Source organism: Lathyrus oleraceus, chromosome 7, assembly GCF_024323335.1.
Source record: "Lathyrus oleraceus cultivar Zhongwan6 chromosome 7, CAAS_Psat_ZW6_1.0, whole genome shotgun sequence".
NCBI lineage: Eukaryota > Viridiplantae > Streptophyta > Magnoliopsida > Fabales > Fabaceae > Lathyrus > Lathyrus oleraceus.
In genome coordinates this window covers 365,555,678-365,577,087 of record NC_066585.1, presented here as the reverse complement: position 1 = coordinate 365,577,087, position 21,410 = coordinate 365,555,678, and the positions used below count along the sequence as shown (strand labels likewise).

Here is a 21,410-nt window from a genome sequence, read left to right as displayed (position 1 = left end):
TTGTATTGGTTTAAGTCCTTTGCATGATTTAGGAAGCAACTTATCCTTAATGCAAAGCCATTCATTTGATCAATTGATCAAGATGAATTAGATTTGAATCAAGGAAGATTAAGCCTCCCTAATCAATGCTAACTTATCAACCTTTAACTCATTGATAAAAAAGAAAGAAGAAGAAGAAGGAGATGAATAATGGATAATGAAAATGGAAAGAATAAAGTGCATTAAATGAAATGGAATGTACCAATCAACAAGTGTTGGCCAATGACATTGAGGATCATGGTCAAACAAACAAAAACAGAAGTGAGATGAGGATTGGAAATCAAGACATGAACAAAATATATTTAGGCATTTTTTAATATTCAAAATAAACTTGAATTAAAATATTAAAGAAAGGTCAAACTTCAAAATCACTTCAAATCAACTTTGAAAAGTCCAAGTGATTTATCCTAAGTTCAACAAGGTTAAACAAAGTTTGACAAAAAATTTCAGCATTTTTAAAAGTCAGAAACTATTTTTAATCAATTAAAAATGAATAAAAATAACCTAATTGAACTAAAATCTCAAATAAATCTCAAATCAAATAATAAATTGATGAGAATATTTTTCATAGATCCATCATCATTCAAATAGGTTGAGAAAATATTTTTGCATTTTTTGAATATCAAAAACTATTTAAAATGAAATTAAAATGACCAGAAAAGAGAAAATTCACAAAAAATATCAAATGAGGAAATAAAAAATATTAAAAATCATTTTTAGAAACTAGAATTAAAAAGAGAAATAATGCAATTGGTCCCATATTTTTTGGATAAAAAATGAGAGAGTTATGAATTTTTGAAGTTAAATGAAATAAAAGAAATAAAATGGAAATTATAAAAATCAGGAAAAACCACGAGCGTTTGATCAAGCCTCATTAATTGACGTGGCTGATTAGAAGGTTCTCAAGTGCATGCTTACCATGTACATGAGTCAAGCGCGTGGTACCATGCATTAAATGGAGTCAAACATAACAAGGGCCAAGATTAGATCGTGGGAAACACATCCAATGGTCCAGATTCAATCTGGCATGGTGGACGGTGGTGTACACCACCGTCTTTTCCGGCGAGCACACCAGCTCCGGCCAGAGTTGCAGGTTTGCAAAAGTTAACCAAAACTCACGATCCATATACCAAATTAAAGCTGGGGTGATGTACATCACCACTGTACCATTAGTTTCTCTTCTAGATCCCCATAGTAAGAGAAATCAGAAGGAGAAAAATATGATGTTCATGCTGAACTTCATGGATTTAAAAAATTGAGCATATAGCAACGATGCCTCTATAGAGAGGACTTCAGACAACACAATATCAAGGCCAACAGATCAAAGAATAAGGAGTTTCGAAGAAAAAACCAGTTGATGCACACCTTTGAATTGTGAAGCTTTGAGTCCCTTTCCTTAGCTCCTTTTGCAAAACAGAACCTCAATGTATCAGATGATGAAGGTTTAGGAACTTTAGATCTGAAGATTCAACCAAATTCAATTGAATTTCAGATCTGAAATTTTGAAGAAATATGAACTTAGTTCCTTTGGTATGGTTGGGAATTCACTCTTGCAGCATTTCAGGCGCCCTTAGGTTAGTCCATAATGAAGCATAACACATGTATTTATAGTTGGAATTGGCTGAACAAGTGATTTTACTCGTGTGCATGGAAAATGGATTTTCCTTGCATGGGCTTGTATGATCATGTGGAAGGCCCAATGAAGCTTGGAATAACTTGCTGAACTCATGCAGATTGCAAATGGACGTGTACAAGAAGTGTAAACAGCTCATGCATGGCAATTGGAATTGAATTTTACAAAATGCACTAAACCTTCATGCCTTCGAAAATGGTGCTTCCAAACTCCAAATGCCACCTCATGAGTAATGGTTAGAAAGCTTATTGCATAAGGAACAAATGATATGTTGATCAAAATTTCATTTGGGCCTTGGAAATTAGTGAATTTTGAGTTTAAAGTGTAAGGTGCAAAACATGCAAAAGTGAGGTTTCCAAATTTGGCCAATGTTCAAGCCCTTCTGTTTTAATGATGCAAGCCTGAAATGGAAAAACCTCCAACATGAAAGTTGTATATCTTTTCAAGAAAATCAATATGGACTTAAATTTTGAATCATTTGGATTTTTGATGAAGAAGTTACGGGCACTTGAAGTTGGACTTTTTTGCCTTTCAATGCATTTGGTCCAAAGTGACCTATAATGTTTTGCATTATCACATGTATTTATTTTGAGATTTTGAAATTTTTTTCAACATAACATTTGAATTAGACATAATAAGATTTCCAATGCATTTGATCCCACCTCAAAATCATAAAAAATGAATGAGTTATGCTCTTGGGAAGTTGACCCAAAATTAGGGTTTCAGTCAAAATGACCTATAATGTCTTGGAATGAGAGATGACCTTCCAAGCTTCAAATCAATTTTTGATGAACATGAAAGTTGTTCATATTGTCGTTAAGAACATATTTTTTTTTGGGATCATCTCCATTTGACCAACACATAAAAATTAGGTCTTAGTGCATTTCAAAATAGTCATTTGGATTGACTGATCAACTTCTCAAGTCCACAACTCATATCTTGATGAATTGATGATTGAGGACACTCAAATAAGTTCAAATATTCATTAAATGGTGAATTAAAGAACTTCCCTTGATTGTATTTGACCATGGGCTGAGGTTGCTTCATTAGCAAGGCATTATGGGTGATCAGATGAATTAGGGTTTCCTTGAGGAACAAACCTCAAACCCTTTGACTTGCTTTGATCAAAATGATGAATTGAGATGCTAGGGAGGAATATTTGATGGATGAGAGCTTTAGGAATCATTGCCATGCTTGCCTTCATCTTCTCTTGGCCATATCTTTGCACCCATGATCTCCTAGAAGCTTTGGACCTTGTGATTGCTCAAGCTACAAACAAAAGATGTTAGTGACATATTTTTGTGCTTTTGGTTGGCAAATGAAAAATGAGAAAAGCAATGATATACAATTCAAGTATGTTTAGTGATCTCAAACCACTCACAAGAAATCCCATCTAAAGGTAAAAGGAACCAATATGCTTATGATCCTTGAGGCTTTGCAAATGCAATGTTATGATGCCATGAGGGATCTTAGGGTCAAAATTGGGGTCTTACGTAGGGGTTAGTGGTATACTTGTTGATTGAATCCAAGTTGGAGCCCTCCCTCTTAAATGTTGTAAATCCCTCATTATCGGTGGATGTTTGGTTGAGTATTCTCCCTTTGATAACAAAAGATCATTAAGCTTTTGTTAAAATTAATCCACCCATCTTTGAAATTTTTACCATAAACTACGAGGTCTTGATCCTTCATTTTTATGTTGGTACATAGGTATAAGACTGAAGGTCTTGTCAAACACAAAAAAATATTATAATGAATTCTTTTCTCATCCCCTCATTCTACTTTACTTAGCAAACATCTTTTTCAACTAAAACACTTGCACATAAAAAGGGCTCCCTAGGAGTACCTAGGACACTTTGGATGCTAATACCTCCCCTTTATGTAACCAACCCCCTTACCCGTAATCTCTGATATTTTATTAGTTTTGATTTGAAGACTTCTTATCTTTGGGTTTTATTCGCACTTTTCCCTTTTCCTTTAGAAACAATGAAAACATGGTGGTGACTCTGGTTTTATTAACGTTGAGCTAACGAATAACTTAATGGTCATGAATTTATCGCTACAGAAAGAAAGTGGTGACTCTACTGGGGAGTAGTTCTCAGTGAGTTTAGCCTACTTTATGTGTGTATTATATTTGTTAATTATTGATGTTTGTTTGTTTGTATATATTGTTTGTGTGATACTTTCTGTCTGTTGTGCTTGGTGATCTCTGTATGGTGAGATAAGTTCTAACCCGAACTTGAGTGCAATCTAAGATAGAAGGGTGGTATAGTCATGTTGGATTTTAAGGAGTAGTCCTAAAAGAGTTGACATGAGATCCCCCACTCAGTGGAGACCTATTTGGATTTAGTGATGTCACACGAGTACGTTGTGGATAAGCATTACTTTCTCTAATTTAGGGGCCCGAGAAGCTGAGGACTGTAAAACATTTAACCCAACTTGCCCTATTTAGGACGAAGTGCAGAGACTGTTCAAGTGTAGACTTGATAACATTTGTTATGCGATACTACACTCAAACGGTTTTCTCTTGAGAATACTATGGGTTGATGAGTCAGTCATCCTAACCTATAATATCCGATAGATAGGATCACGACTCTGGAAACTTTTTAGAACATGACCCACATGTTTTTACCCTTAGTACACTCCTTTGGGATGGTTCTTACCCTGACTCCATGCTCATGACTCGCAACAAACCCTTTAATTCTCGGTTGATCCAATCAGTCTCGTCAATATCAATGGAACTTGGGTCTTGATAGGGTGAAAACCTTAATCCACCAAAATGGATGATTGATCTTGATGATGACTTGATCCAGCCCTTGACCTTTTTTGTGTGTTTTCCTTGTGTGTGATCCCTTTTGTGTGGTTATGGCATTCCACATACATTCACATCATGACATTCATCACATAAATAAAATTTCAAGGAACTAAGGTCATATTTGCAAATATTTTCAGACCATGGATTATGGACGAAGGAACACTAAGAAGTACAATTTTAGATGTCCCGACTTGAAAGAGTTAAGAAAGCTGTCATACTTTATAGTTGATCTTGTGGATTTCAAGCTACGTCATGGGAAGCTTTTATCTGTATTATCTGCTGATGTGGTTGAAGGACTCTTGAGTGTCTTGGTGCAGTTTTATGACTCTCTTTATTGATGCTTCACTTTTCCTGATTATCAGCTCATGCCTATGTTAGAAGAGTATGCCCATCTCTTGGGTGTCCCCGTATCTGACAAGGTACCTTTTAGTAGGTTAGATGAGATTTCGAGATCTCACATCATAGTTGATGCTCTTAATTTGAAGAAATATGAGATAGATGCTAATATGATGAAGAAAGGAGGGATCCAAGGTCTTACTTCTGAGTTTTTGATTATAAGAGCTACTGCTTTTGCTCAAGTTGGTAGTATGGACGCTTTCGAATCCATCTTTGTCTTGCTCATCTATGATTTAGCATTGTTCCCTAATATTGACAACTTTGTTGATGTTAACGCCACTAGAATCTTCTAGATTGGGAATCTTGTTCCGACTTTGTTAGGTGGCATGTACGTCTCTTTGCATCTAAGTAATCCTAAGGGTGATGGAACTACTGTGTGTTGCATTCCTCTTTTGTACAAGTGGTTTATTTCACACTTGCCTCAGACACCAGTCTTCTTGGAGAACAAGCAATCTCTACGGTGGTCTCAGAGACTAATGTCTCTCACTAATGATGATATTACTTGGTATGATTCTACATTTGATGGATTGGAGATTATTGATAACTGTGGTGAATTCTATAATGTACCTCTCATTGGTACACAAAGAGGAATCAACTACAACCCTGCTTTGGATCGTCGTCAACTTGGGTTCCCCTTGAAAGATAAACTTAATAACATTCAGTTAGAGGGTTTGTTCTATCAAGAGGGTAAAGATCCCCAAAAATTGAAGAGTAGGATGGTGCATGCTTGGCACAATGTTCATGGGAAGGGAAAAGTCGAGCTTGGTCCGTGCAATTGTGTAGCTTTGGAAGCTTACACTAGTTGGGTGAAGAAGAGACATTTGGAGCTTAAGATGTCGTACGCCTGCGAAAGACCTATGTCTATGGTTGTGGTTGAGCCATCAAGTCTCTCTAAACAAGATGTAGAGGATTTGGAATAATCACTAGATAAGATGAAGCAAGAGAGGGACCTTTGGGAAGAACGGTTCCATGCTTTGCACCAAAAGCAAGTGGAGTTGTAGCTTGAGTTGAAAGACAAAGATGCCCTCATTGAGATTCTTGAAGAGCATGCAGTGGAGAGAGAGAGAGAGCCAGAGGATTTATTTTCCGCTAGTATTCCTCAGCCTTCCGTTACTTGGAAGAAGATCGTCAATCAGCTCGTCATCGAGAAAGCTCAAATAACGACCTCTTATGAGTCAAAGGTCAAACGTATCCGAAGGAAGTACACACCATTGGCCAGTTCAACTGATTCTGTTGATAGGGATGCTTAGGATGATACTTTCCTTTTCTCTTGTATTTGTAGTTTTGGTTTCTGAAATTATACTCAGTGTAATCCTTCCAAATTTATATGAATAAAAATAGATTTTATGTTCATTCAAAATATTATTATTGATTATTATTATTATTGAAATATTTGCAAGTAAGGATTTGAATGTTTCTTGAAATAATAAAATAAAAACATTACATTTCATGCATCATTTGCATATAAGGTTTCTTGCCTTCCAGCCCTTTGGCCAGATGTCTTATTGTTCTTCATCTTTGTATCAGACAAGCTGACTTATCGCTATGATACTCACGCTAATCGTCAAAGAAGAATGGATCAGATGGAACAAGAGAACCAAGAGCTCAAGGAAGAAGTTTCCAGACTCACCGCTCTGATGGAGTCATTCATTGCTTCTAAGAATCAACCTGCTCAAACTCCCGCAACTCCTCCTCAAAGGATTGTCATCTCTTAGATAATTACAACGCTAATGTCTATGGTTCCTGCTAGCCAGCCTACACAAGCTATGCCTGCTAGATTCTTGAGGAGAATGCCTATGAATTTTGTGCCTGAAGGTTATGCTCCAACTATTGCTCTGATGCCGACATCTAGCCTGGTCATGGCTGCTCTTCCTCCTATTGTGCGTGCTTTGCCCCGTGTTGAGGTAACTATTTATCATTCTGAGCCGTCTGAGGGCCCTGATGTGTATGAGAAAATGGATGAAATTAAGGACCAATTTATAGAGATGAGAAAAGAATTGAAGACCCTGAGAGGTAAAGATCTGTTTGGGAAAAGTGCTGCTGAACTTTGCTTGGTGCCAAACGTGAAAATCCTTGTGAAATTCAAAGTCCCCGACTTTGAGAAGTATAAGGGAAATACTTGTCCTTTGAGTCATCTTGTAATGTATTCCTGCAAGATATCTACTAAGACAGATAGTGACCAATTACGCATCCATTATTTTCAAGACAGTTTGACCGGTGCCGCGCTTCGGTGGTATATGGGTTTAGACAGTGTAGACAGTGCCAGTGTCCGTACTTTCAACGACTTAGGCGAGGCCTTCGTCAAGAAATATAAGTACAACATAGATATGGCTCCCGATCGTGATCAGTTGCGGTCCATGTCTCAGAAGGATAAGGAGACGTTCAAGGAGTATGCCCAAAGGTGGAGAGATCTTGCTGCTCAGATTAGTCCCCCATTGGAAGAGAAGGAGATGACGAAGATCTTTTTGAAGACTTTGAGTTCATTCTGTTACGAGTGTATGATTTCCAGTGCTCCCAATGACTTCACTGAAATGGTGAACATAGTAATGCGTTTAGAAGAGGGAGCCCGATGGGAATGCCTCCGAATTTTGTGCCTGAAGGTTATGCTCCAACTGTTGCTCTGATGTCGGAATCTATCCCGGTCATGGCTGCTCCTCCTCCTATGGTGCATGCTTTTCCCCATGTTGAGGAAACCATTTATCATTCTGAGCCGTTTGAGGGACCTGATGTGTATGAGAAAATGGATGAAATGAAGGACCAACTTATAGAGCTAAGAAAAGAATTGAAGACCCTGAGAGGTAAATATCTGTTTGGGAAAAGTGATGTTGAACTTTGCTTGGTGTCAAACGTGAAAATCCCTGTGAAATCAAAGTCCCCTACTTTGAGAAGTATAAGGGAAATACTTGTCCTTTGAGCATCTTGTAATGTACGTCTACAAGATGTCTACTCAGACAGATAATGATTAATTTCTCATCCATTATTTTTAAGATAATTTGACCGATGCGCGCTTCGGTGGTATATGGGTTTAGATAGTGCTAGTGTCCATACTTTCAACTACTTAGGCGAGGCCTTCGTCAAGCAATACAAGTACAACGTGGATATGTCTCCCGATCATGATCAATTGTGGTCCATGTCTCAGAAGGATAAGGAGACGTTCAAGGAGTATACCCAGAGGTGGAGAGAGCTTGCTGCTCAAATTAGTCTCCCATTGGAAGAGAAGGAGATGACGAAGATCTTTTTGAAGACTCTGAGTTCATTCATTTACAAGCGTATGATTGCCAGTGCTCCCAATGAATTCACTAAAATGGTGAACATGTGAATGCGTTTAGAAGAGGGAGTTCGAGAGGGCCGTTTGTCTAAAGAAGACGCATCTACGAGGAAGAAATATGGAGGCAGTTTCTCTAAGAAGAAGGAAGGGGAAACCAATTCAGTATCTGTGGTGAGGAAAATGAGGCCTCATGTGAGGAAAAATTCCAGATCTCAACAGAAACATCATCAAGTATAACCTGTCATTCCAATATTTACCAACAATTCAAGAATTCAATTAGTACCAGTTCAACAACAACAAAAACATACTCACAACAATCATAATTACAACAATAATCAACATAATAATTTGGATATGAAGAAGGTCACTTTTGACCCTATTCCTATGACGTATGCAGAATTGTATCCTTCTTTTGTCATCAAGAATTTGATCCAGCCAAGGAATCCTCTGCATACACCTGAACCTTTGCCATGGTGGTACAAGCCCGACCTGCATTGCACTTTTCATCAAGGGGCGCCCGACCATGACATCAAGAATTGTTATCCTTTGAAGTATGAGGTCTAGAAGTTGATCAAGAGTTATAGGGTGTCCTTCGAGGACCGCATGCCAAATATCAAAGCTAATCCTTTGCCTGCCCATGGCAATTCTTCTATGAATATGGTAGATGTTTGTCCTGGTAATTTTAGAGTCTTTGATGTAGGTCTGTAGCGGTAAATTCATGATCATCGAGCTATGGATAAGCTAGAAATCAAATAACAAGAGTCGCCGCCGCGCTTTTATTGTTTCCAAGGGAAAAGGGAAAACGTACGAACAAAACCCAAAAGTAAGAAGTTTTCAAATCAAAACTAATAAAAAGTCAGAGATTACAGGTAAGGGGGTTGGTTACACAGAGGGAAGGTGTTAGCACCCAAAGTGTCCTAGGTACTCCTAGGGAGCCCTTTTTGTGTGCATATGTATTTGGTACAAAATGATGTTTACAAACAAATAGAATGGGGGGATGAGAAAAGAAATCATTAATTATATTTTTGTGTTTGGCAAGACCTTCGGTCTTGTGCCTACGTACCAAAATAAAAATGAGGGATCAAAACCTCGTAGTTCGTGATACAAATTTCAAAGTGGATGCATTGCTTTTAACAAAAATTAAGTTTGAAAGGGCACCAAGGCCTAAAAATGGTTTGAATGAGTTAGTTTTTTGGCTTTTTGAAAGTTTAAGTCAAGTATAGTTAAGTCTATTTACAAGTTTGATTTAGAAAAGAAGTTTGAAAATGCAATGGCATAAGGCCAAAGTTTCTATCTTTTCACAAAGATTGTCAAAGTTTAGAACAAAATAAGTTCAATCAAAGAAGGTTTTGAAAAAGAAGGGAGATATTTTGAAATTAAAGAAATGGGGAGAAGATGAAGAGACTAATACTATGTACAAAATTAAAAGTTTAGAGTTGAAAAGATCTAATCAAATGGGTAGCAATCCAATAGACAAGAATGTCAATAGAAACCCAGAGTTCCCTTGGACTTTTAGAATCAAGCAACACACAAATGCACAATTATATTATCTTGAAGAGCAAGGCATCAAATAAAGATGGCCACATCCAAGCTTATCCATTCCATGATCTTCTTCAAGGTAGCCCATGTAACAGATGAATTTCACAAGTCATAGGTTCAAAATAACAGCTTCACAATGATCATGTTGCAGATGAACTTAGAGAGATCTGGAATGATGTATCGATGAAGTTTCAAATTGAAAGCACTTGGTTTCTCAATAAGTTGGCATTGGCCAAGTCCTTTAGCATAGGAATGTTGCCTAAATTCTAAGTCCATTTGTCCAAGATCAAGCCAACAGTCCACACAAAAGTTTTTTTTATAGGGTTTTTGTTGTTATTATGTACATTAATGGTCTAAGACCACACAAACAAGCAAAGCATACACAAACAAAGTATATCACATAATATGGTCCAAGTGGACAAAGTGAAAATTGCCTTAACATAAACAATTAGAATGATATGAACAATGGCAAATGTATAAAAGCTAGAATTAAATGACACTAAAGTAACTGACTTGAAATTAAAAGTTAATTGTTAATGAGTTAGAAGTTAGTATTGTTTTGCTTTTTGCTTTTAATTATTAGACATTCTTTGGAGAACACTTAACCCACTTATCACAAGCATGGATCCTTGAACCAAGACATCTTCCAAAGGAAGGAAAAAAGGCCAAGTTTCCACATAATACCATGAAAGAGGGGAGACTTACAATCTCACTAACTAGAATGCTATGCCTTTTATGTCACAAATTTAGCGCTATGTTAAGCAATCGTAATTGGACTTATGTAGAAGTCACAACTATTTGAGGTCGGGCAATAGAATTTTGGTGTTAATGCATGTTAGAGACATAGGACAATGAACTATGCTCATGAAACATACCACACACAAAAAGAATATGCAAAAGGTGTGGCCTAATCTCATCCATACTCATGTAAATTTTTCAATCAACTAGCTCTAGGACTTTGAGATATCATAGGCCAAATGAGATGAATGCATAAAGAAGGGGAATGAGATGAAGAGGGAGGGGAATAAATGAAAACTCATATTGATCAAAGAAGGACTTTTCCCAAATTAATATCATTCATTCATTTTGGGAGATGGAATGTACATTTCATCAATCCCCTAAATCCAATGATATTAATTTGACAAAGCCAAATCAACCTTGACCAAGGCCCAACAACAAGAGTCAAACACCAACAAGTCATCACAATTGGTCAACAAAATTATTTGGCATTTATTCCAATTAAAAATACTAAAATAATGCATTTAAATTAAATATGGTTTGTCAAATTCCTAAAACCTCATCAAAACACCAAATAAATGGCCATGAGATTTATCATAGGTCAAACAAGGTCAAAGGACCTTGGAGAAATTTTTTCAGAATATTAAAAGACTTAAAAGTATTTTTAAACAATTAAAAACAAATGAAAAATCAATTAAATCATGAAAAATATTAATATTGATCCAAAAAATAATTTTAATTCAGAATATGAAAGAGGAAAATATTTGAATTTTTTAGTGAAACTCTCATATTTTTTGGATCAATATTAAAATTAATATGAATTAATGAAAATCAAAGGAATAAAAATCAAAATCAAAAAACTAAAAAAAAACGTGGACCACTTGATCTGCCTCATTAATTGAGGTGGCATATCAAGTGGTGAGAAACGCGTGGTACACGCTAGTCAGCGCGCCACACACTTGGTCATTACAAGCAACGCCCCTGATTAAATTATTTTGAATTAATCCAATGGCTCTGGACCGTGCCACATCATTGCCGGAGCAAAGCGCCGGTCGTCTTCTCAGGCGACCTTGGTCGGACTAGTCCGTTCATCACCACATCATAAATGAAAAAGGAGGACATGATCAGAAAGGAAAAATGGTGTAGATCATGAATATCACCTCATTTTTAACTAACTCCTCACATATATAAATATACGAGGAGTTGAATTTTCAGGTATGTCAACTGAGTTGCTTCGATTTAACCTCTAAGCAACTCAATCTTCTTGCCTACATTGGTTGGACTTCAGACAACCAAAGAATCAAGAGAATTGAGCAAGATTGAGAGAGAATCAAAGAGATGGATTTTTCTGGAAAATACCTTCAATGTAGGTCTGGATTCAACTGCTCTTGCCTTGGCTCGTGCTTGATCTCACTCAGAATGCTTGCAGAAGTAGAATGAAATGCACAAAAGGTCTTGGATCCCTGGAGTTTTGAATCTCAAAACAGTGAGATTCAAACTCAATTTCAAGATGAAATTCTCAGGATTATCCTCTCAAATGAAAGGGTTAGGGGTTTAGGATCAAAGTTGGCGCGAATGTCTGTTGAATTCTGATGCTAGAGGTCTCTATTTATAGCTGTAGCTCATGATATTTGCACCTTCCAAATCACTTTCCAAAATTGGAAATTGATGATGCATGGGTGCATGGGCGTGTACAGGCCCATGAGATAATTGCTTTAGGTCCACAAATGAGTGTAAGAGAGTCTGAAATCAACTTGGATTGCAAGGCGAGTGTGTGTGAAGATTTGAAGTTTGATCTTTGCCAAATGATGATACCATGTTCATGCCATGTGCAGCCCTAGCAATTCTTGTCCAAAATGGATGAACTTGGACTTTTTGGAAAGGTTAGATCAAGCGGAACAACTCTCATGTTCAACACTTTTCCATTTAAAGCTTGTATCATGATGAATCTTTAGGTGGAATTTTGGAAATTTCAACATGTTGAAATTTTTTCTAAGTGTCAAGTCATATATCTCAATATTCCACCTTGCTTAACTTTTTATGTGAGTATCAAATGAGAAAAATGCCTTCATAAAAGTTATAGCTATTTCAAATAAGTTAAAAATGGTCACCAATTTCATGTAATTTGGATTTGAAATGATAGAGTTATGCATTTTTGAAGTTTGGAAAAATCACTTGTTCAATGGTATAGGTCAAAAGTGACCTATAACGTAGCCTCATATCACATGCTCATAAAAGTTGAATTATCTCTCACTACAAACATCAAAGTTTAAGTAGACATCTTGTTTTTTAATGTGCAAGTTATGGCCTTGGGAAGTTGACTTTCAAATTAGGGTTTAGACAAAATGACCTATATTGTTTCAACATAGAAAATGATTTTCCAAGCAAAACTAGCTCTAGGTATAAACATGAAAGTTGTTTGGAATGTCATTTAGAGTAATTTTTATCTTAGAATCATTTTCATATGGTGAAAATTGTAGGAGATAAGGTCTAAGGAGACCCAGTTTTGATTAGATGAATCTATCTGACCAACCACCATCGACCAATTTGCTAATCTTCAATTCTCTTGACTTTCTAGGCTCATGGTGGATCATATATGCATAAGATGGTGATTTTTTAAGTGTCCCTTTAGAAAGTTGATCATATGGTGAGATAGCTTGTTGGAGAAGTTACTCAAGATACCCAGTCAAACTAGGGTTTCCAAGGCAAATTACCCTCAAACTCTTGAAGAATGCTTGATCAATATAACATGTAGAAATCAATGAAACTCATATATGATGCTCATAACCATTCTTGGATTAATACATGGTTGTTCTATTTGTCATGAGGGTCTCAAACCCTATATATGAACTTGATAGATCAATGGAGATCATGCCCTACCTACAAAAGAGTTAGGCAAATCCAAAGAAATATTTTTGGTATTTTGGTTAGTAAAATGCTAAAATACAAGTATGATACAATCACAAAGTTCTTAGTGATCTCTCTCAAAACAAACCCAATGAAGGAGGGGTAAGGAGGATGCCAAGGTATGATCCCAATGCTAATGCTTATGATGAAATTGCATGAGGGAGCTTAAGGCCAAAATTGGGGTCTTACAGCTACCCCTATTTAAGGACATTCTAACTGAGGAGGCGAAGGTTAAAATCTTCATGTCGACTCAGTAGAATGGGCTTAAATAACAACATATAGAAACAAATTTTGGTCCCTAAGAGACCTCATGATGCATATGTTATGAATGCAACAATACATTCTTTGTGGGGAAATATTGCCACAAAGGAAAAGAAATCAGAGAGACCGAAGGTCCGAAGGAGTATAATGCATTCCGTAAGGAAAACTCACTGGGGAAACAGAGACTTCGAGGGAAAAAGGAGTTATGTGCAGGCTAGGCTACGACTCAAAACTATTGGGGGACTCGAGGGATTCCATGGAAACATGGAAAAGACTCAACCAGGGAGCTAACAACATCTGTAGGGGATACGAGTAAGTCAGGATAAAACTGAAATACTTGAATCATGCAGGAAAAGCGATTTCACTAAGGAAATGCGAACTCAACTCAATTGGGGAGAAATAAACTTCAACGCAGGAGGAGCAGAAATCTACCATCTACTACCTGTTACTAGGTAAGAAGATAATAAAGATCTGACAGAGAGAACATTCGTCACCGATTAGGATGAACATATCAAGGATGACTCGCTGGGAAACAATAGAAGGAAATTCATTACCGGTTACTAGGTAAGAATAGCCTTGTTTGGGAAAACTGCAGAAAATAGGATTTACAACTACTAGTTACTGGGCAGAAGACCAAGGCTGAGAATATCCGTCATCGGTTAGGATGAACATATCAAGGATAAACTCAACAGGGAAGAAAATCCGTCATCGGTTAGGATGAATATATTAAGGATAAACTTGCCTGGGATTGTCAAGGAGGATACCCATCATCGGTTAAGATGAACATATCAAGGATAAACCAACTGAACAAAAAGTAGGAATTACATCTATCGAATGCTGGATAGAATACCTTCAAAGAGAAAACCCGTCATCGGTTAAGATGAACATATCAAGGATAGACTATGAGAGGGGATAAATAGGAATTACATCTATCAATTATTGGATAGAATACTAAGAGAGAGAATCTGACACTGGTTAAAGTGAACATATCAAGGATCAACTCTGCGAGGGAACAAAAAGTAGGATTTACAACTACCGGTTACTGGGTAGAAGACCGCAAAGAGAAGGAAACCCGTCCTCGGTTAGGATGAACATATCAAGGATTAACTCTCTGGGAAACAAGAATAGGGATTACAACTACCTTTTTACTGGGTAGAATACCAAAAAGAGAATATCCGTCATCGGTTAGGATGAACATATCAAGGATAAACTCAAGCAGGGGAGGGAAAGATATCCGTCACCGGTTAGGGTGATCATATCAAGGATATACTTCCTGCGGAATCAGATCCACTGGGGACCCTACTGCTGGGACATTTTTGCTGGGTATTGGGCAAAAAGTAACAAACTGCAAACTAAGAAGAATATTACCAGTTACTGGGCAATATATCTTAGGGAATTCAAAGTATCTATCTAGGTAGGAGCTAGAAAGAAACAGTCAATCAAGACTCAACCCAATGAGGACATAACTCAAGGGGAGTGGTTCCATCCAGATAACCAACTGGGGAGGAAACTGAAGTAATAATTATTCACGAGGAAACAAACAAAGCGGGGAAGATGAGAAAGGTTAGAGTTTTTCTGCCTAAGGGGCTGACACTCTACAATTGAGGGAGGACACACACCGGAATCTGTATGGGGATAAAGTACCGCCATACAGGGAATGAGAATCTCAAACCAACACGTTAATTAGATATGCAAATATGCAATTATGAAATTATATGAATGTATATGTATATGTATATATGATGATTATGCTGACAAAACGATCACAAAGAATACAAAGGTGTCGCAAAGAAATTGAATCATCGGTACAATCCTCGGTCAATCCACAAAATATGGAGACAACTGCTGGAGAACAGAGAGATCAACAATCCAAAAAGGCTCAAACCTAATTGGGGAAAGAGGAGATTTGCTGAGGAAAGAGAAATATCACCGAACCTATGGGGAATTTTAGGTCAACACCATAAACATGGGAGACAACCCTACAGAGAAATAAACTCCTCAGGAACCAGGAGGAAACTCTGACTAGGGAGCAAGTCGAATGGCGATTGGTGGGGAAACCAATGCGATCTACTGGGGAGATCAACCACTTATGTTCAAGGAAACCAAACTCTACTGGGGAAGGCAAAAACTCTGTCGAGGGAGACAAGTCGCAGGGTACCTGAATCAACCAACTCAGCTAAGAAAAAGGAAAGAAGCTCTACTAGGGAATCGAAAATTCCGCCGAGGAACTGAATAAACACAATCGTCTAGGGATACCCGTAGGGTTAACTGCTTGGGGAACCTCTGATGGTTCGCACTCAAGGACTCGTTATCCATCGAAATGCCGTTGATATTTCTTTTCAATTGCTTTGGAAAATTCTTGCTTTTATATGTTTTAAGAAAAAGAGATTTTGATTAAAAAATTTAAATTTTCAAAATGATCATAATAAAATTTAAAACTATTGGCTGAAATAAATAAGAGTAGAAACAATTGGATAAAAGCTCAACTTTATTTGATAGAATGGTAGTCTGTAAATGACAAGACTCCATAAATTTTTACAAAGCTGAAAATGGTAATTTACATGAAAAAGGGTTACATTGAATACAAATGATCCTTAATCCTTCTACCAACTCTTGATATCCACTGTGCTCTCGACCGCCGCCGGGGTGATAGATTGATGTCAACCCTTATGCTCAATCAAATTTTCAAAACACTGAAAATCAGTAGAATGCAGTTACTTGCCATAATCCCTAATTTTTGCATAAGTTGCCCCAGGGTGGGGTACTCAACTTATCGGGAAATTCTTTCTGTTTTTATGTCTCTAACTTTTGCCTGGATCGCCCTTTCGAGTTTTCAATCCACCGAGACGCTCATTTTTTTCCTAAGCGGCCCTTTCGGGTTTTCAACTTAGTGATCGTTGTCGGATTCGCAAGTGCACGAATAAAGTCAAAGTAATATAAAAGAATATCGATCCCACAGAGACCAATCGTCAATCTATCGATTACTATCGTTACAGTTTTTATCTAAGTCGGTATAAAAGAGATATTGGGTTTGCAAAACAACGGTAAATAATAAATGCAGGTAAAGATAGGTTGAATGTAATTCACGTCAGTTTAGTGATGTTTCGATTGTCTAAATAGAACTACTTATGAGGCAATATTTCCTACTCTTGAAAAGAATCCATTTAACAGGAACTATCGCTTTCGCGTATTCAGAACTGAGTTTACCCTTAAATTAAGGCCTTTTATTGTCACTTATAAAAGGTGCGCAGAACGCTAAAGTAGTAAACCTATTTTTAAGAAATGAGACTCGTAAACTTAGTTGAAAAGTGATTTTGATTTGGAAAGTTTACCCAAGGAGTTTCCTGATTTTACACCTATCAACGCATCCGAAAACAGTTTCAAAAATATTTTTTCCTTAAAGTGATAAGGATTCCAAGTTACTAGACCAGGGTGCTTTCGCACTCCTCGAATAGTTAAAACTAACCAAGTCTCTTTTAGAAAACTCAAGTTAAAAATCAAAACAACCTTTTAAGTATTTCTACAGATTTCAATATGTGAAACATAAACGAACACAACGGTGTTAATCATGATGAAAAGTTTGTTTTAGAATGTGAGGCGTAGAGAGCGAGTAAAGTAAATAAAGTAAAGCGAGTGCGGAAAATAAATAAAAGTAAAGCGAGTGCGGAAAATAAATAAAATAAAAGCGAGTGCGGAAAATAAATAAAATAAAAGCGATGCAGGAAATTAATAAAATAAAAGCGATGCGGGAAATAAATAAATAAAGCGATAAATAAGAACCTGCTCCAAACGGAGGTTTCGATTCTGGTACAAAAATAAACCTCCGACTCCTGAAGCTAAAGACGACAGCGACTTGAAGTGACCCAACTCTATCTCACAAAGGTGCGATAACCCGCCGATGTGACGGATTATCGCTATTACAAATGATAAATATATGCTTAGTGTTGTAAAACTAAGTTGGATGATTAGAAAACGAAATGGAATGAGCTATTTATGGAGGTTTCTAGCAGCTTGTAAAGACCATGGTGCCCTCCAACTTCACCTTAGTGGGAAAGTGTCTTCCAAAGGTGGCGCCCGCCATCCCTTCATGGCGCCCGTCATGTGTGTAAATGGGGTGGATCATGGGAACGTGGCGGTTACCTCCTAGTTGAGGGCTGATGACTCATGGCTTCCCCTATAGCGGCTGCCATGTGCAACGCGATGTGTGTAATTTCGCCGAAAAACCCTGATTTTAGGTCTTTTTGCTTCGTTTCTTCCAAAAGAGTCCGAAAGTGCTAAATATCTGAAAACAATAGAAAAGAGAGCATAATACAAACAAAATGATAATAAAGTCCTAATAAACATGTGAAATCCGAGTCAAAAACACGGTGTAATTCGGTGTGATCACTTAGCAAGCTGTTCTTTTGTTTTTAGGTAAAGTATTTCTTGATTGCATCTGCATTCACAGGACGAGTGAACTCTTCACCATCCATAGTTGTAAGTATCAATGCACCACCTGAAAAGGCTCTCTTAAAAACATACGTGCCTTCATAATTGGGAGTCCATTTTCCTCTAGAATTTGGTTTGAATGATAAAATCTTCTTGAGCACAAGGTTACCTTCTCTGAACACACGAGGTCTGACCTTCTTATCACAAGCTTTCTTCATCCTTTGCTGATATAACTGACCATGACACATGGCAGTCAATCTCTTTTCTTCAATCAAATTCAGCTGATCATACTTGGTTTGACACCATTCAGCCTCAATCAACTTGGCTTCCATAAGAACACGTAATGAAGGAATCTCAAACTCTACGGGGAGCACTGCTTCCATACCATATACAACAGAAAAAGGGGTTGCCCCTGTTGAAGTGCGGATGGATGTACGATACCCATGCAATGCAAATGGGAGCATCTCATGCCAATCCTTGTATGTGACAACCATGTTCTGAATAATCTTCTTGATGTTCTTATTCGCAACTTCAACAACCCCATTCATCTTGGGTCTGTAGGGAGAAGAATTATGATGTGCAATCTTGAAGTCTTCTTATCTTTCAAAGATGCCCTAGGAGGGTAAATCTGACTTTGGAGTAAACATTTGATGTCATAATACCATGGCTTCTCGTCTTTAATCTCTTCAACAACAAACACATGAGCTCGCCTATCAAGACACATTACAGACAAATGGGGAACTTCATTCCAATACTTCACTATAATCATTGACGCCAACGTTGCAAGAGCATCTGCCATCCAGTTTTCATCTCGAGGGATATGATGAAACTCAACCTTTATAAAGAAAGTTGAAATCCTCCTTGCGTAATCTCTATATGGTATTAAACCAGGTTGATTCGTCTCCCATTCTCCTTTGATCTGATTCACAATCAAAGTCGAATCACCGAAGACATACAAATACTTGATTCTGAGATTCATGGCCTCCTCAAGCCCCATAATGCAAGCTTCATATTCTGCCATATTGTTTGCACACTTGAAAGTCAATCTAGATGTAAATAGTAGATGCGTGCCTTGAGGAGTAATAATCATTGCCCCAATGCCATTTCCATATTGATTAACAGCTCCATCAAATACCATGCCCTAACAGGAACCAAGTTCTGGCCCTTCTTCAAGTAATGGTTCATCACAATCTTTCATTTTCAAGTACAAAATCTCTTCAGCAGGAAAGTCATACTGTACTGACTAATAATCTTCAATTGGTTGGTGAGCCAAATGGTCAGCCAAGATACTACCTTTGATCGCTTTCTGAGATCGGTATTCGATATCATACTCTGATAACAACATCTGCCAACGGGCAATTCTCCCAGTTAAAGCAGGATTCTCAAAAATATACTTGATTGGATCCATTTTAGATATCAACCAAGTGGTATGATTCAAACTATATTGGCGCAGACGCTTAACAGCACAAGCCAATGCCCAACAAGTTTTCTCAAGCATGGAGTACCGAGTCTCACAGTCGATGAACTTCTTACCGAGGTAGTAGATTGCAAATTCTTTCTTACCAGTCTTATCTTGCTGACCAAGAACACAACCCATACTCTCATCAAGCACAGTCAGATACATGATCAACGGTCTTCCTTCAACAGGTGGAGACAAAATCGGAGGTTCAAGCAAATAGTCCTTATTACTGTCAAAAGCTTTATGGAAATCTTCGGTCTAATCATAAGACTGATCTTTCCGAAGAAGCTTGAATATAGGCGCACATGTGGCAATCATGTTGGAAATGAATATGGAAATATAATTCAAGAGACCGAGAAAACCTCTGACTTGCTTCCTAGTTTTGGGCGCATGCATCTCTTGTATTGCTTTGACCTTGGCAGGATCAACTTCAATACCCTTCTCACTGACAATAAAGCCCAACAACTTACCAGAACGAACACCAAAAGTACACTTATTGGGATTCAAGCGGAGTTTATATTTCCTCAAACGGTGGAATAACTTAAACAAATGCTTAACATGTTCCTCCTCATCAATTGATTTAGCAATAATGTCTTCGACATATACTTCGATCTCTTTATGCATCATATCATGAAAAAGAGTTGTCATTGCTCTCTGGTAAGTTGCACCAGCATTCTTTAGACCGAAAGGCATCACTCTATAACTGAATGTTCCCCAAGGTGTAATGAATATGGTCTTCTCCATATCTTCGGGTGCCATCTTGATCTGATTATATCCGTAAAATCCATCCATAAACGAAAAGACTTTGAATTTAGCAGTATTATCTACCAACACATCAATGTGTGACAGAGGGAAATTATCTTTCGGACGGGCTTTGTTCAAATCTCTATAGTCAACACACATGCAGACCTTTCCATCTTTCTTCGGCAAAGACATAATATTGGGCACCCATTGCGGATACTCAGCGGTTACAAGGAAATCGACATCAATCTGCTCCTGCACTTCCTCTTTGATCTTCACAGCCATATCAGGATGCGTTCTTCTCAACTTCTGCTTGACTGGTAGGTATTCTGGCTTCAATGGCAATCTATGCTCCACAAAATTCGCACTCTGTGTGGACTACTGTTATGGTGTTGGTGTTTGTAGATATATGTTCGATCCTAAGGGCTAAAGCATCCATTTTCGCATGCATCATGTCTAGAGAGCTTACCTCATGTATTCCACCTTGGGTCTCCTTTTTCTCTATTGATGCTCGTTCAGTTCCCCATTGATAATGGTTTTGGGCCATATCCTCAATTAGGTCACAAGCTTCCGGATAAGGTTTATTCATCAGCACGCCGCCTGGGGTAACGTCGATGCTCATCTTGGTGTTATAATGGATTCCATTGTAGAAGGTATGAACGACCAACCATTGTTCTAGGCCATGGTGTGGGCAGACTCTTAATAGCTCTTTATATCTCTCCCAAGCTTCGAAAAGCGTTTCTCCTTGGTTTTGAGCAAATCTAGTTATTTGGTTTCGAAGAACAGCAGTCTTACTAGGGGGAAATATCTAGCAAGGAATACACTCCTAAGGTCTTCCCAAGTAGTTATTCAATTGGCTGGAAGTGAATCTAGCCATGAACGTGCTCTATCCCTGAGGGAGAAAGGAAATAATCTTAAACGGATCGCATCGGGTGAAGCGCCGTTAGATTTAAAGGTGTTGGCTAGTTGGATAAAAACTTTTAAATATTGATTCGGGTTCTCAGTAGCGAGACCCGCGTATTGGTTCTGTTGCACTAATTGCAACAAAGACGGTTTTAGTTCGAAATTGTTAGCAGGTATAAGGGGGTTTACTATACTCGAACTAGGTTCCTCATCAGAGGGTTGGGCAAATTCTTTAAGAGGTCTCCTATCGTGATTCTCGGCCATAGCTTTCTTAATTCGGATGAGT

At 37.7% G+C, this 21,410-nt stretch overlaps 1 non-coding gene across 1 annotated transcript; it reads left to right on the top strand.

Moving 5' to 3' along the window:
- The first annotated feature begins 20,898 nt into the window (after positions 1-20,898).
- Positions 20,899-21,005, top strand: LOC127109961 (small nucleolar RNA R71). The gene has a single exon (XR_007797202.1). It is a non-coding gene; the product is annotated as a small nucleolar RNA R71 (small nucleolar RNA).
- Positions 21,006-21,410: the final 405 nt, after the last annotated feature.